This window comes from Typopeltis vanoorti, chromosome 2 (genome assembly GCF_054136105.1).
Source record: "Typopeltis vanoorti isolate ZY-2024b chromosome 2, IOZ_Tvanoo_1.0, whole genome shotgun sequence".
NCBI lineage: Eukaryota > Metazoa > Arthropoda > Arachnida > Uropygi > Thelyphonidae > Typopeltis > Typopeltis vanoorti.
The window spans coordinates 167,475,563-167,492,613 of NC_143550.1; the positions used below are offsets into that span (position 1 = coordinate 167,475,563).

The 17,051-nt window shown below is 38.2% G+C and overlaps 1 protein-coding gene across 5 annotated transcripts in view; it reads right to left on the reverse strand.

Annotated features, from left to right (window-relative positions):
• Positions 1–17,051, reverse strand: part of LOC150109624 (oxysterol-binding protein-related protein 6-like) — a 695,026-nt gene that overhangs the window by 367,493 nt on the left and 310,482 nt on the right. The window lies entirely within an intron of this gene.

The following is a 17,051-nucleotide window of genomic DNA, read 5'->3' on the forward strand; positions in this document are numbered from 1 at the left end:
TCAGGAATGACAGAGAGAATAAAATGGGGGGAGGAGTATTGTTGATGATAGCTGATGAGCTCCAGCCAAGGAGAATAGAAGTTGAATTGCAGGATAGAGAAAAGAGCACATTTGAGGCCATTTGGTGTGAGATTGTGGCTAGCAGAACTAAATATACAATTGGGTGCTGCTATAGACCAGGTGATGGAAAAGATGGTGGTGACAGTATGCACAAGCAAATAGAAGAAATGGGTGGAAGGAGGATGATTATTATGGGAGATTTCAACTATGGTCGCATTGATTGGAGTGAGGAGAGGACACATGGAAGGAAGGAACTGGATTTTATGCGGTTATTAAGGGATAACTATCTGCGACAGCATGTAATGGAAAATACTAGGGGTCAGAGAGTGCTTGACCTAGTAATTACATCTGGGGATTTGGCTGTAACAAATATGACCACATTGCCACCAATTGGTGAGAGTGATCATAGGGTCTTAACTTGGGAGGTGGCTAAAGGTGTAGAATTTTCAATTAAGACAGGGTACATGTGGAATTATCAGGCTGGAAAGTATGACAAGCTTAGGAGTTTGATTGGTTCAGTGCCATGGCATGTACAACTGCAAGGACTAGAAGTTGATAGTGCATGGGAGGTAGTTAAGAAGTGCTTGCATGAAGAAATGGCTGACTGTATACCTAGAGTCCGAATAATAAATCAAGTAGGGGTTAAATGGATGAATAACACCATTAAGCTTGAGCTGCAAAAAAAGAAACAACTATGGAGGGAATTTAAGGAGAAGAGTGACCGGCAGGCACATGAACGGTATAAAGCGCAGGCCAGAAGGGTGACGAGTGTGGTAAGAAAAGCAAAAAAGGATTACAAAAGAACATTGGCCATGCAGGCTAAAGAGAATCCTAAACAGTTTTTTAGATATGTAGCAAGTAAAAGGAAAAATGAACATGGCAGATTGATTTTAAAGAATGCCGATGGTATGGAGGTAACTGAATCAGTTGAGATAGTTGAGTTACTGAGTGAGCACTTTGCAAGAGTATATCATCCAGGTGGTGACATTGCAGAAACGAATAAACCAGTAGATTATACGGGAATTGTGGTTAATGAAGTGGAGGTGAGTAGTCTATTGCATAACCTCAATGTCAATACATCTGTGGGATTGGATGGTATACCAGCTCGTGTTGTACGAGAAGCAGCTAAAGAATTGTCAGTACCCTTGACCATTTTGTTTAATTTGAGTCTCGGGTCTGGGTTAGTCCCGAGCAGGTAGAAAGAGGGGAAAATAGTTCCACTGTATAAAGGTGGTTCCAAGACTGCTGTTGTAAATTACCGACCGATTAGCATATCAGGAATCATTGTCAAGGTCTTAGAGAAATTAGTCAAGAAAAGAATACAGGATTGGATAGATGAAAATGGGATATTGTATGGGGGACAACATGGTTTTGTGAAGGGTAGATCATGCCTCAGTAACTTGCTCACGTTTTATAACACAGTGACGGCTGAACTGGATAGGGGTAATGGGTTTACAGTGATACTACTGGACCTTGCTAAGGCCTTTGATAGGATACCACATGGAACCCTAATCAGTAAACTGGAGCAGATGGGTATAGATATAGGGTTGGTGAGATGGATAGGAGGGTGGTTGAAGGAGAGATATCAAAGAGTGGTTTATTCAGGAGTGGAGTCTAAAAGACGTCTTGTGACTAGTGGTGTGCCACAGGGCTCTGTTCTTGGACCACTGCTTTTCAATTTGTTCATCAATGATATTGGAAAGGATCTGAGAGGAAGTGTTCACTTGTTTGCTGATGATGCAAAGTTGGGTAGAGCAATTGTGAGTGCACAGGATGTCAAAATTTTACAGGATGATTTGGATAGTTTGGAGGACTGGGCTAGGAAAAATGGATGACAATTTAATGTGGCAAAGTGTAAGGTTATGCACTTTGGGGTGAAAAGAATAGCAGCAGGATATCGCATTGGTGGAACCATACTCCAGGAGATTGATGAGGCCAGGGATTTGGGAGTGTTGGTGGACAGGGAGTTGAAGTTTAGGGGGCACATTGCAAAAGTAACTAAAACAGCTCACCAAATCACTTGGCTTCTGAAAAATACTTTAACATGCAGAGACGAACAAGTTGTTGTTCCTCTGTATCGAGCCCTGATAAGACCCCATCTGGACTTCTGTGCCCAGTTATGGGCACCAGGGTTTCTTTGTGATGGGGAGGAAGTGGAGAGGGTCCAGAGACGAGTGACCAAGATGATAGCAGGTCTGTGGAATGAACCTTATGAGAATAGGTTGAAGATTTGTGGGTTGCAGAAATTAGATGATAGGCGAAGGAGGGGTGATATGATTGAGACATTCAAATTACTGAAGGGTTTTTATAAGATTGATCCAGAAGATATTTTTGAAAATATGACTGGTGGTGGGAGGACTAGGGGCCATGCATGGAAGCTGGGCAAGAGCGTGGTTGACAAGGGTGTTAGAGCTAGGTTCTTTACTTGGAGAGTGGTAAATGAGTGGAATAAGCTTCCAGAGTCTGTTGTGGGTGCTACGACCGTGAATGAGTTCCAGGCAAGGTATGATAGATACTGTGTGAATGTTGAATAGTTGTTCTTGACATGATGTTAGGGCCTCCCTCGATGAGTCTGTCGACTCCTTGGAGTTTCCCGGAACAATAATAATAATAATAAAATAATAATATCAATACTAATCATTATGCCTGAATCTTTTAATTATTATTATTATTATTATTTTACATAATTACTTTACATTATTTTACATATATTATTATACATAATTACAAGTGAATCCGACTTACACAGCCTACCAATATAAAACACTAACTTTTCACATCCTTAAGAATAAGATTAGAACTCATTTAAAAACTATATAATGGAGATTTCAAACATAGGCAAACATATCCAGCAGTCAGACAACATAAACTTCAAGGTCTTTGACTCTTTGAAAAAATGGTCAGACAACATTTCCACCAACACCAACTTCACTATGATACACACAAACATAAGAAGTATAAAAAAACACTGGCTTACATTAATAACACAGCTCAATTATACCATGATAAACATAGATGCCTAATACTGACCGAAGTTGCAATAAACGACACAGAAATTTACGCATACAATTATCAAACCTACAACTTAAGTTGACCAAACAAAAGAGGAGGTGGCATTGTGTCATTTATCAAAGAAAAATACAATGTGACAGAAAAACAAACTCACTTCAAACATACGGAAACACTAATTTTGGAAATCACAAATAGCCACAACAGTATCAAATACACAATAAACACAATATACAGACCCCCAGATAATAATCCACTAAGTTTTCTTCACGAGTTAGAAACATGGCTAAGCGGCATCAAACGGCGTACAACACACAGGCTCATCCTAATAGGAGACATTAACATAAATACTCTTGACCATGCTTCTTCAACCACTAACACATATCTTGATATACTAAGTCAGTACAACATAAAACATACCATTAACTCCCCAACAAGAGAAGAAATACTCAATAACTCACTAACACAATCATGCATTGATCATATCAACATACGGGCTCCCATCCATACATATACATCATCAGTAATTAACGTAAAAATTGCCGATCACTACTATGTCTCAACTTTGTTTTATTATGTTTCCTACCCCCGCTCCCAGCACCACAAAAGTCGACAAAACTCGATCATACTAAAGAGCATTGTCGATAACCAAGTAAAATATACAGATTGGAATTCCCTACTTAAAATAAACGATCCTGTAACATTATACAAGAATTTTCAACTAAAGTTTACAGAAATATACAAAAAAAGCAACAAAACCTACACAAATGAGGCAACAAACAGACAAATGGATAAATGACGACATACTAAATACTATTACTGTAAAAGAAAGTCTATGGAAAAAACTTAAAAAGTCACCCAGCAATACACATTTACAAACCTTTACAAAAACGCAAAAAATAAACTAACAACAAAAATTTGTAGGGCAAAAAGACGCTACTACTTCCAAAAATTCATGGAATATAATGACAACATTAAGCAAACATGGGCTACCCTCAACGAATTAGTAACCCGAAAAAAGAAAACTTCAGCACAAGATTTTATTGCAAAAAGCTTCAGTCAGGACACAAACCAAGAGGAACTAGCAGACTCATTCAACCATGCTTTCACAAACAACATCACACAACTTAAAAAAGACAAACTACCAACGATCAATAAAAAACTACCGACACAAAGTCAACAACAAACGATGTATTTTCCACCCATAACAAAAAAGGAACTGAAAGAAGCAATCCTACAACTAAAACCAAAGACCACTCCAGGAATAGACAAAATAAGACTCACAGACCTTATAACACACTTTGAACAAATAAATCCAATACTTTTGAAACTCGTGAACATAATATTCAACACAGGCATTATTCCACAACAACTAAAAACTGCAGTAATTATGCCAATATACAAACACTGCAAAAGAAATGATACTCAGAACTACAAACCAATAGCTACACTACCAGTCATCTCAAAAATTCTAGAAAAAATAACACACACCAGACTACAGAACTATTTACAGAAGTACAACACATCATCTCACAAAACCAATATGACTTTCAGAAAACAAAAAGCACCATTACTTTATTAGAAGACATCGCTGATACAATAAACAAAGCTCTGGACAAAAACAAGTATGCCGTCCTTATACTGCTGGACCTAACCGAAGCATTTGACACACTTGAACATGACATACTACTCACCAAACTATACTCAATAGGTATAAGAGGAACACTGCATACATGGTTCAAGAACTACCTCTCAAACAGAACACAAGTAACAAAAATAGGTACGTCACAGTCGGAGTATACAAGTAAAACACGGTGTACCTCAAGGTGCCATATTATCACCCACTCTATTCAACATATACATTAACGATGTTCATAACATATCATTAAGAAGTCAAATATTTCAATACGCAGATGACACTGCACTACTAGCAATCCACACAGACATTAACACAGCTCTCTGCAAAGCACAACAAGACCTAAATGAAATCACAACATACTTCCACCAAAACCCAATTCTAATCAACGGCACCAAAATACAGATGTTAATAATACACAACCCAAGAATCATACGCCCTGCATCACTATCGATACATTGTCACACATACCGCTGTATGAACAACAAAAATACCTGCCAATGTTCCGAAATCAAACCTGTAACACACACAAAATACCTCGGTCTCTATATAGATTCACACCTTAAATGGACAAAACAAATAAAATACCTATACGCCAAACTCCAGATCATCGCAGCAAAACTCTTCCAAGTTAAATTCCATTATTCCATCCAACATAAAAAAACTCCTATATCACGGTATCTGCGAATTCATACTCGGAATAACAGTCTATGCAAATACATCAAACAGCCACCTAACAAAATTAGAAACACTACACAGGAAAATTGTGTCAACAGTGATCTGGTCACCTTACATGCAACAACCAATATCCGACAACCACATGGCGATACACAGAATTCTGAGCATTAAAAACCTGAAAAACTACATGACATTAACAAGGAATTACTTCAACATCACCTATCGAAACAACAGAGACATATCGTATAACACGACCTACAACAACTCTCTACATCCCCACACCCTTCAACAACTAATACAGTTCTTTTGTGAGATCACATCAGATACCCACGCAACTCAACAACCTACAAAGAAAGTTAAAACACGTAGATAACTACAGAACATTAAAAAACGAACTCTGGAAAATATACCAACAAAGTTAATACACCATTACACCATTAACACTAATATGCACATCACAAATTACTAGCATCCAATGCCTACATCCCATACATAAACAGTAGCAACAACACAAATAGTGAAGGCTAAATCCCACTCTCTTCATAAAAGCTAACCCAAGCTTTGAAGTAGGTGGGATTAACTTGCCTCACTCATCTACAAGTAATCCTTATAAGCAAATGCAGAAATTTGTATGTATAGTCACTCTTTCTCAAACTTAAAAAAAAAAATATATATATATATATAAAATAAAAAAATAAAATAAAATAAAAATTCAGGCCTCCGTGGAGTCAAAAGACTCATTGTGGGAGGTCCTTCCTAGGAAACACAATGTCTATCAAGACTCATTGTGAGAGGTCCCCCCTAGGAAACACAGTCTATCATACCAATCCTTAAACTCAATGACCATTCTTGCTCTCACTACTCTATCAGGCAATGCATTCCACAGTTCAACCACCCTCCATGCAAAGAAACCACTCCTTACCCTCTTGCTCACAGTTTCCTTTCATAACTTCCAGGGATGACCCCTTGTCATCACTCCTTCCTGCTGTTCAACCAAGTGAAAGAACTCCCCAGTGTCAACCCTGTAACCACCTCTCAACAGTTTAAAAGTCTCAATCATATCACCTCTCCTTCTTCTATCCACCCAACTCTGCAGTCCACATTCACTAGCCGATCCTCATAACTAAAATTGTACACTCCTGAAACCATCTTTGTTCCCTTTCCACAGTTAATTTATCCCCTTCAAATCCTAGTCCCCAGGATTTGAAGGGGATAAATGCTGGAATAATGTCAAGGTCATTATTGCAGCAATCTTCTGTGTTAACTTCACAACCTTTGCAATATGTCCCCTGAATATCCGGTTTCTATCAATCATCAACCCCAGATCTCTTGTCTCCCCTACTCCCTCCAGTATAGCTCTTCCCATGGAGTATGCAGCATCCCATTGATGTGTCCCAAACCTCAAGACCTTACATTCTGCTGCATTAAACTGATATCCCCCATTCGTTTGCCCATCTGTCTAGCTTATTCAAATCCTCTTGCAGGGCTACCACATCTGCACTATCACTAATAACGCTTCCCAGCTTCACATCATTCACAAAAAACTGAATATCCCACTACAATCCACTGACAATGTCATTGATATAAAGGTTAAACAATATAGGTCCCAGTACTGAGCCCTGTGGAACCCTACTTCTAACCCTCTGCCTCCTTGAAACTGCCCTGCCATACACAACTTTCTGATACCTATTGGACAGCCAATCCTGAATCCAGTTGACCAACCTGACATCCAAACCCAAGTGCTGCAACACTTAAATATCAGCTTATCATGTGGCACCTCAAATGCCTTCGCTAAATCCAAGAAAACGGCAGTATATGCCTTTCCCTCACCTACTGCTCTTGTAACTTTATTATAAAAGGCTAGCATATTACTAAAACAAGAGTGCCCCTTCACAAATCCATGTTGACTCTCACAGATAACATTACCCTCATCTGCCCAATGCTATATTTAGGATATGGTTTTCTAAAATACTTTTTAGGTGAATAGAATTTTTAACAAAGAAGGGAGAATTATTTGTGAGACTAGTAATTTAGCTAAATGTTTAGGAATTTTGTATGTGGGACTGTTTATACTATCCACAATATAGTGTAGGGATGTACCTACAAGACCCATTAGAATTGGAGATGTTAAACCAAAGCTTAACATCTCCAATTCTAATATTACACCTAATGCCACTTTCTTTCATAATGTGATCCATATACATGATGATTCATCATCTCTTTGGTTTATACACATACTGTACTCCTAAGAACATCTATCATCCCAGATACTCTAACTAAATTGAATATCAGCTGTAACAAATTTGGCATGAAAATCTGCAATAAAAGGATCAAAACTATGAAAATAAGCAGAAACATTGAACACATCAACTGTATTCTGCATGGAGAGTCTATAGAACAAGTAAAATATTTCAGATAATTAGGCACAGTTTTTAGTTAAGATGACAAAAGAAATATGGAATAAGAGAGAAATTAGCCAAAACACTAAACTAGCAGTATAAAAAGACAGTGTTCAAACCACTTTTAAGTTGTGAATCTAAGAGCTCGGTTAGAAATAAAGCATTTGATTAAAGATTAGAGATCACAGATATGATAATATGAGATGATATAATATGGCAGAATTTCTATTCAGCCATTCTGTCAATGGCAGAATCATATTTAATCAAACTATAGGCCTATCTGTGTGTCAGATGTTGTGGTTAAGTTGTTGGAGAAGCTTGTGAGAACTAGGATCCAGAGTTGGGGTGATAACAATGGTATTATCTTTGATGGACAGCATGGATTTGCTAAATGAAGGTCATGTTTTAGTAATCTACTTACTTATTAGAATAAAGTGACTGCTTCCTTGGACAGAGGAAAAGGATACACAGTAATATACTTGGATTTCACAAAGGCTTTTGATAGAGTACCTCATGATAGGTTGACAGTCAAACTAGAGCAGATGGGGTTGGATATTAGATTGGTGCATTGGATTGGAGGCTGGCTATCTGATAGGTATCAACAAGTTGTGTATGGGGGAGCGATATCCAGGAAAAGGAAAGTCACTAGTGGAGTGCCTCAGGGGTCTGTTTTAGGTTCATTACTGTTTAACTTGTATATCAATGATATAGGTAAAGATTTGGATGGAGATATTCAGTTGTTTGCAGATGATGCAAAGTTGGGACAAACCATGAAGTGTAGTGAAGATGTTGTGGCCTTACAGGAAGATTTGAATAGATTGAGTGATTGGGCACGGAAATGGGGATGTGAATTCAATGTTGCAAAATGTAAGGTTTTAATATTTGGAAAACAAAGATGGGATGCAGAATTTATGCTTGGTGAGAATATATTGTTGGAAGGCGAGGAAATAGGAGATCTGGGGTTGATAGTGGATAAGGATCTAAAATTTAGGGAGGACATCGCCAAAATTGTGAAGACAACACAAAGACTTCTGGGAATGATGCAGAGGACACTGACTTGTAGAAGTAGGGAGATTCTTGTTCTGTTGTATAAGGCTTTGATTAGACCACACATGGACTATTGTGCCCAGATTTGGTCACCGGGTTTTCAGAAGGATAAAGAGATGTTGGAAATGGTCCAAAGACAACTGACTAAGGTAGTTTCTGACCTCTGGAATGTCAAGTATGAGGAAAGATTTAGAAGATGTAATTTGCAGAGTCTGGTGGACAGGAGGAAGAGGGGGAGATATGATAGAGACCTACAAGTTGGTAAGTGGTTGTTATAGGATCAATACTGGAGACATTTTACAGAGAATAGTGGGTGATCAGGGGAGAACCAGAGGTCATCCCTGGAAACTGTATAAAGAGGGTGTGAGTAGGGGAGTGAGAGGCAGGTTTTTTTCGTGCAGAGTTGTGAATGATTGGAATGCCTTGCCTGAGAGTGTGGTGTCTGCAAGGAGTTTGAGTGTGTTAAAGACACGGTATGATGAGCTGTGTGTGTGATAAAAGGACCTCCGAGATGAGTCTTTGACTCCATGAGGTCTTGGGGTAATAATAATAATAATAATATTTAAAAATAATGATATGATGAAAGAACGCGACATTGTTTGCATTCAAGAATGTGTGGGCATGGCTAATCTATGGTGATATGGTCACTTAAACAAAATGGGAGAAGAAAGGTTAGCAAAGCAAGTGTTTGATACCAAGATGGCAGGAAAACACCCAGAGGCAGACCAAGATCTGAGTGAACAGATTCAATAAGATGTGCCTTAGAACAATGCTTCCCAAACTTATGGATGTCAAGGCCCCGTTTGGAAAAATTAAAATATTTCATGGCCCCTCATTGAAAAAAAAATCGTAATATAGACATATATTATTATAATATTTATTGTATTTATATTCAATACAATTTATATTCAAGATTTTGCGTTTGTAATCTTTTTTGTTTCTTATCAATACCTTTGAAATGAAACTTATATGAATAAGCAATTATTTATTAATATTTATTAATCGCCGAAATACGCAAGAAGCAAAATTTGTGAACCAACACCAATGTGTGATTTTTTCCACTGAAATATAAAAAAAAACAAAAATAAAAAATAAAAAAATAAAAATTAAATAAGTTTCTTTTAAGATTTAAAAAAAAAAATCTACTTCATCTTAAAATATTTTAAATTTGTTTCATTATTTCATGGCCCTCCTCAACAAAACTTACAGCCCCCAAGGGGACCGCAGCCCACTTAGAAGAAAAAAAATGTTAGAATCAACAATATTGGAATGCTGACAAGTAATAGATTAATTTGGAGGAAAGTTGTTGATAGGAGATTAATAATAATGTTAACTGAATCATGTAGTGCTATCATAGTGCCCTAATACCCCTTGACAGTACATATCAGGAAATTGATGACCTAATGCAGCAAGGCAGTGAAACTAGATTACCTTGATAGTTATGCTGAGAATGCACATGGAAGTTCAGTTAAGGTATTGTAAAATCTCGTATAGAAAAAATTTAAAAGTAAATTTTTTTCTATGTCGATTTTACATGGGATATTAAATTTACATAAAATACTTGTAATTAAATTAATGTAATAACTTACTTGGCTGTATTAAATCTGGTAACAAATGTTAGAAAAATTTTATAAGAACCACTAGAATTGTAAAGACAAAAAAAAATAAGCTCAGACAGGATTTGACAAAGAGACCTAAGGCTAGCGACAAGGTCACTGGATTACGAGTTTACCCCCAAAACTCAACGATAGCATGGGTGGCTGAGAAAAACCGTCCAGTAAATCTGGAGGACTTAATTTGAAGAAGGGCCAAGGTTGGGAGAGTGAGATAAAAGGCTGAGATGGAGGGGGCCAAAGGGCTCTCGTTTTGAAGTTTTATTCATGTGCCAAGTCTTTTCCGAGGATGGGGAGAGTCAAGTTCCAGAGAGCATGCAGTTCTGATGAAGATGGGAAATTAGATCGCAGCGGAGACCGTCTTTTTGAGATGATTCTTCGATGATCTATGTGTGTGCTATAGTATTGTTGCCGTAACCTAGAGCCCGAATGGAAATGTTTTTCTTTCAAGAAGCGGAACATGCCTGTATACCTTTATGATCTAGGACTATATGTAATGAGCTGGCAAGATTGTAAGTAAGATGTTTAATGTTAATTCCTAAATTGTGAAAATTAAGCGACGAATGTTGGTTCTATTGTCGATTAGCAAAGAAAGTAGTAGAGAAGTCGGAAAGCCGCACTTCTGTTTGAATGTGAATAAGTAGTATATAGAGTTTTAAGGAATTTGCTAATATTGTGTAATGCAAAGAAATTGAATGTGGATTAAACTTTAACTTTTTCCTGTTTATAGCGTGAGTAAAGATAAGTGTGGTTAAGTCTATCCAAGTGTCTGAAAATTTATGTGAAATTTTAATCTCCTTGTCTTAAAGCTTAAGCGAAAATGCTTGAATGATCATATGGAGAATTAGACATGATTTGTATTGTCTCCATTGTTATCTAGTTGTATTAGGTTGAACCAGACACTTGATATGTGCAGTTTAAACTTTGTAATTAATTTGTCTTAAAATGAATAAACATGTTTGTTTTGTTAATAGCTTGCCTGATCTTGCTTTACCAATGCACTGTCTCATAAAAATATAGAACCTATGTGACCAAAGAATAGTGATAGCTACGACTGACTGATATTAAGAATTAGGAGTTGCTTGAATTAGAGTTAATTTAAGAGATATTTCTCATGCTTAGCTGAATGTTTCTCTTGCATGTAGGGGAAAGAAAAACAATTATTTTACGTGATCCTTAATGGTGCAGTCGTAAGAAAAATAAATTTTTAAGGATCAATACAAGAGAAATACAGCAAGGAAGAGTAGGGAATTGATTCCAGCCAGAAGCTTTTCCTGTGTTTACACTTCAAGCATGTGAAATAGCTTACTTACGGCCTTGAGAGAAAGGGGAGAGTGAAACTATAGACTAAAAGGATTAAGAATAATCACAAGTTTTGTGTATGAAGAACTAGCTCAAGCAATGACGATAAACTTGGCATTACGACTGATAAGAAAAAGACATTACAAAGGCACAGTCCGACGTTAAATAATAATAAATAATAAAAATAATATCAATAATAATAAAATTAAAGGATAGAGATATTATTACAGTATGCAGACATATAATAATGATACAAATGTCAAAGAGCATGGTTATGCATTTGATAAAGGGATGGATCATGCTTTAGTTTTGGGCATTTTAAGTGTGCTGGAAAAGAAAAGAGTAGGCCAAACTCCATATAGAAATTGTTTGGTGAATGGGAAGCAGGAACTCACTACAGTCCCATCTAGCTGTTTGTGTATTTTTCCTTTCCATGAAAAATAACCTGTATAAATGGTGAATTTGAATAATTCAAAAATTTCAGTGCAGAAATGCATCTCAAATAAGGTATGTATAAGTAATTTCATATTACTTCAAACAATGAAGTAATTAGTGCATTGAATTGGAGACTGGCTATCTGATAGGTATCAACAAGTTGTGTATGGGGGAACGATGTCAAGGAAAAGGAAAGTCTCTAGTGGAGTGCCTCAGGGGTCTGTTTTGGAGCCATTACTGTTTAACTTGTATATATTAACAATATAGGAGAGGATCTGGATGGAGATATTCAGTTGTTTGCAGATGATGCAAAGTTGGGATGAACCATGAAGTGTAGTGAAAATGTTGTGGCCTTACAAGAAGACTTGAATAAATTGAGTGATTGGGCACGGAAATGAAGATGTGAGTTCAACGTTACAAAATGTAAGGTTTTAAAATTTGGAAAACAAAGATGGGATGCAGAATTTATGCTTGGTGAGAATATATTGTTGGAGGTGGAAGAAATAAGAGATCTAGCAGTGATAGTGGATAAGGATCTGTAATTTAGGGGACACATAGACAAAATTGTGAAGACACACAAAGGCTTCTGGGAATGATGCAGAGGACACTGACTTGTAGAAGTAGGGAGATTCTTGTTCCGTTGTATAAGGCTTTGATTAGGCTACACATTGACTATTGTGCCCAGATTTGGTCACCTGGTTTTCAGAAGGATGAAGAGATGTTGGAAATGGTCCAAAGGCGATTGACTAAGGTAGTTTCTGACCTCTGGAATGTCGAGTATGAAGAAAGATTGAAAAGATGTAATTTGCAGAGTCTGGTGGACAGGAGGAAGAGGGGAGATATGATAGAGACCTACAAGTTGGTAAGGAGTTGTTATAGGATCAATACTGGAGAAGTTCTACAGAAAATAGTGGGAGATCGGGGGATAACTGGAGGTCATCCCTGGAAACTGTATAAAGAGGGTGAGTAGGGGAGTGAGAGGCAGGTTTTTTTCGTGCAGAGCTGCAAATGATCGGAATGCCTTGCCTGAGAGTGTCGTGTCTGCAAGGAGTTTGAATGTGCTCAAGGCACAGTACGATGAGCTATGTGTGTGATAAAAGGACCTCCCAGATGAGTCTTTGACTCCATGAGGTCTTGGGGTAGAAATAATGGTAGTAATAATAATAATAATAATATGAAAGCTGACTATGTTATTTGAATCTTTTAAGTTAAGATTTTTTTATAAGTTTTATAAAGAACAAAATTTTTAATAAAGGAGAGAGAGTTGCCCATGAAGTGGGAAGGTAAGTACTTTTGCTAATTGTTTGGCAAGTTTATAGTGTGCTGTCTATGCAATCAACTATTGGGTGAATTGGGGAGGAGGAGGAATTGTGCATCTGTGAATTTTTTGGAACTCCATATATCTGAAGTGGTTTTAGTTTTTATAATAATTTATGCACATAAGTGTACAAATTATTAAAAAGAACACTTCATTTTTCTGTTTTATGTTCTGTTATACTTCATAATCGAGATCGTCGGCTTGTCGAGAGCTCCTGAAAAGATCAGTATTATTTTGTATTAACATTAGATATTTTTCCAGAATTTTAAGTAGTATTGTTTGCTTTTTGTTTCTTGGTGTGTCTGTGCAATTTTTGCGTGTTTTCTGTTATTTTAATTATTATTTTTAAGAAAAGATAGCGTACACATGGCACCGATAAAGAAAAAAATGGCGGCCAGGTCGCCATGCTTGCTTAAGAGTTTTGATGTAAAAGACTTTATGCAATGTGCTGTCTGTGAGATGTATGCCTTGCGAAGAGCGGTAGGAGTCTGGTTAGAAAGTGATAGTGGAGTTAATATGTGTAGAAAGTGTAAAGAGAATGAGGACTTCAAGCGTGTTTCGTGTATCGAGACTGATATCGTTAACGGTAGTCAGAATGTAGAAAATGGCGGTGTACTAGAGAATTGCGTGGTAGTGCCAGATATGTGTGAGAGCGTCGCTGAAAGTGTAAATGAAGGTAGAAACACCGAAGGAATGGATGATTTGATCGATAACGTAAATGGTGAGATAAATGCGAGTAGCGAAATTGCCCGTTTAAATGGCGCGATACACAGAGCCAAACGACAACTGGAGCGTATGCAAAAATGTGTGTTGAACGTACCGACAAATAACCGGCGGAAGTCTGTGACGGCAAATAATAGAATGTACGTAAACGTCAATAAAATGAAGGAGCGAGTGCTGTATGGGGATTCGCTATTAAGAGGCGTAATAATTGAGAGTTTAACGAAGTCGTACCAGCCGGGTGCGAACATAAAGGACGTCAGCGAATCTATTCGACTGCAAAAACAGAGGGTGAAAGAGATGATAATAGTGGCAGGAACGAATGATTTGAAAGAGGACAAAATGGAAATGATAGAGGATGTGAGGGAGTTGTTTGAGGTAGCAAAAGAGAAGAGTGAGAGAGTTAGGATGGTGAGTATCTTACCGCGGTATGACAGCGAAGTGTTTAGAAGGAGGGCCATAATTGCCAATGACTTTATGCGTGGGTTATGCATGGAGAGTGGTGTGGAATTTGTGGATGTGTGGAATGAGTTCGATGGGCGAAAGGACTTATATAAGATGGATGGGTTACATTTGAATGGAGTTGGTGTACGGAGACTTGAAAGAGTGTTGATGAATGATGTGGAAGTGGATGTACAGACTCAGGGAAACTAGATTTATTAAGAGGGGGGGGGGAGTAGATATGCAGACTTTAGGGGGGAAGTTAAGTGTATAAATGAGTATATTATGCCCGGGCGAGTACGACGGACAACAAATCAGAATGGGATAATTAGTATAAGGAATCAAAGTAGGGATGGGACAAATGGGCTTCTGCGATTCATGTACACTAATGCCAGGAGTATTAGGAACAAGAAGGAAGAGTTTTTGGCCATGGTTGGCACTTCCAGGCCACAGGTTGTCGGTATTAGTGAAACATGGCTGACAGAAGATGATAAAGCTAGTGGGATTGAATGCGATGGGTATAGCATGTTCAGGAGTGACAGGGTGAATAAAAAGGGGGGAGGAGTGTTATTGATGATAGCTGATGAGCTTCAGCCAAGGAGTATAGAAGTTGAACTGCAGGATGGGGAAAAAAGCACATTTCAGGCTGTTTGGTGTGAGATACAATCTAGCAGAACAAAATATACAATTGGGTGCTGCTATAGACCGGGTGATGGAGTGGATGGTGGGAATAGTATGCATAAGCAAATAGAAGAAATGAATGGAAGGAGGGTAATTATTATGGGTGATTTCAATTATGGTAACATTGACTGGAAAGAGGAGAGGGCACATGGGAGGAAGGAATTGGATTTTATGCAGTTATTAAGGGACAACTATCTACGGCAACATGTATTGGAAAATACCAGGGGGCAGAGAGTGCTGGACCTAGTAATTGCAACTGAGAATGTAGCTGTAACGAACATGACCATGTTGCCACCAATTGGTGAGAGTGACCATAAGGTCATGACTTGGGAGGTGGCTAAAGGAGTCGAATTTACAATTAAGACAGGGTATATGTGGAATTACCGGGCTGGTAAGTATGACAAGCTTAGGTGTGTGCTTGGCTCAATGCCATGGCATGTAAAACTGCAAGGGCTGGATGTTGATGGTGCATGGGAGGTGGTTAAGAACTGTTTGCAGGAGGCAATGGTTGACTGTATACCAAGAGTCCGAATAATAAATCAAGTAGGTGTTAAATGGATGAATAACACCATTAAGCTTGAGTTGCAAAAAAAGAAACAACTATGGAGGGAATTTAAGGAGAAGGGTGACCGGCAGGCACATGAACGGTATAAAGCGCAGGCCAGGATGGTAACAAGGGTGGTAAGAAAAGCAAAAGCAGATTACGAAAGGAAATTGGCCATGCAGGCTAAAGAGAATCCCAAACAGTTTTTTCAATATGTTGCAAGTAAAAGGAAAAATGCTCATGGTAGAATGATCTTAAAAAATGCTGAGGGTAGGGAGGTAACTGAATCAGTCGATGTTGTGGAATTACTGAGCGAGCACTTTGCAAGAGTATATCATCCAGGTGGTGGCTTTGCGGAAATGGAGGAACCAACAGCTTATACTGGAATTGTGATGAATGAGGTAGAGGTAACTAGTCTATTACAGAACCTCAATGTCAATACATCTGTGGGTTTGGATGGTATACCAGCTCGTGTCGTATGTGAAGCGGCCAAAGAATTGTCAGTGCCCTTGACCATTATGTTTAATTTGAGCCTCAGGACTGGGTCAGTCCCAAGGGGGTGGAAAGAGGGGAAAATAGTTCCACTGCACAAAGGTGGTTCCAATGCTGCTGTTGAAAATTACCGGCCAATCAGCATAACAGGAATCATTATCAAGGTCTTAGAGAAAATAATCAAGAGGAAAATACAAGATTGGATAGAAGAAAATGGGATACTGTATCGGGGACAGCATGGTTTTGTGAAGGGTAGGTCATGCCTCAGTAACTTGCTCACGTATTATAACACAGTGACGGCTGAACTGGATAAGGGTAATGGGTTTACAGTGATTCTGCTGGACCTTGCTAAGGCCTTTGACAGGATACCACATGGAATTCTAATCAGTAAATTGCAGCATATGGGAATGGACATAGGGTTGGTGAGATGGATAGGAGGGTGGTTGACGGAGAGATATCAGAGAGTGGTTTACTCAGGAGTAGAGTCCACAAGACGGCCTGTGACTAGTGGTGTACCACAAGGATCTGTTCTTGGACCACTGCTGTTTAATTTGTTCATAAATGATATAGGAAAGGATCTGAGAGGAACAGTTCATTTGTTTGCGGATGATGCGAAGTTGGGTAGGGCAATAGTGAATGCAGATGACGTCAAAATTTTGCAGGATGATTTGGATAG